The following is an 833-nucleotide window of genomic DNA, read 5'->3' as shown; positions in this document are numbered from 1 at the left end:
TACTGGGAAAGATTGAAGACAGGAGGAGAAGGGGATGACAGAGGATAAGACAGCTGGATAAACATGAGTTTGAGCAAGCTCTGGGAGTTGGTGATGGACAGGGAAGCCTGGCATGCTGCAGTCCATGGGGTCTCAAAGAGTCGGACACGACTGAGAGACTAAACTGAACTGACATATATACACACACACACACACACACACACACACACACAGGACTTCCCTGGTGGCTCAGACAGTAAAGAATCCACCTGCAATGCAGCAGACCCCCTCTGCCGGGAAGACCCACTGGTGAAGGTAACAGCTACCCATTGCAGTATTCTTACCTAGAGAATCTCATGGACAGAGGAGCCTGGTAGGGTTTAAAAGTCCATGGGGTTTAAAAGAGTTGGACACAACTGAATGACTAAGCACAATGTTGTCTAAACATATATATATATATGTACATATATATTTTTTTCTAGGAATCTTTATTTTTGCATTTTACATTTAGGTCTTTGAGCCATTTTTAGTTATTTTTTGTGAAAAGTGTAAGGTAAACATCTAGATTTTCTGTCTCTTCATATGAATGATTTTTAAAATTTTATATTGGAGTATAGTTGACTAAAAATGTTGTTAGTTTCAGGTGTACAGCAAAGTGATTCAGTTATACACATACATGTATCCATTCTTTTTTTAATTCTTTTCCCATTTAGGTTATTATAGAATATTGAGCAGAATTTCCTGTGCTATACAGTAGGTCCTTGCTGGTTATCTATTTTAAATATAGAAGAGTTTATGTGGTCAATCCCAAATTCCCAATCTATACCTCCCCACCTAAAGTTAACTGAAATATA

The sequence above is a fragment of the Bison bison genome, unplaced genomic scaffold (assembly GCF_000754665.1).
Source record: "Bison bison bison isolate TAMUID 2011002044 unplaced genomic scaffold, Bison_UMD1.0 scf7180017863868, whole genome shotgun sequence".
NCBI classification, from domain to species: Eukaryota; Metazoa; Chordata; class Mammalia; order Artiodactyla; family Bovidae; genus Bison; species Bison bison.
This window is presented reverse-complemented; position numbering follows the sequence as displayed.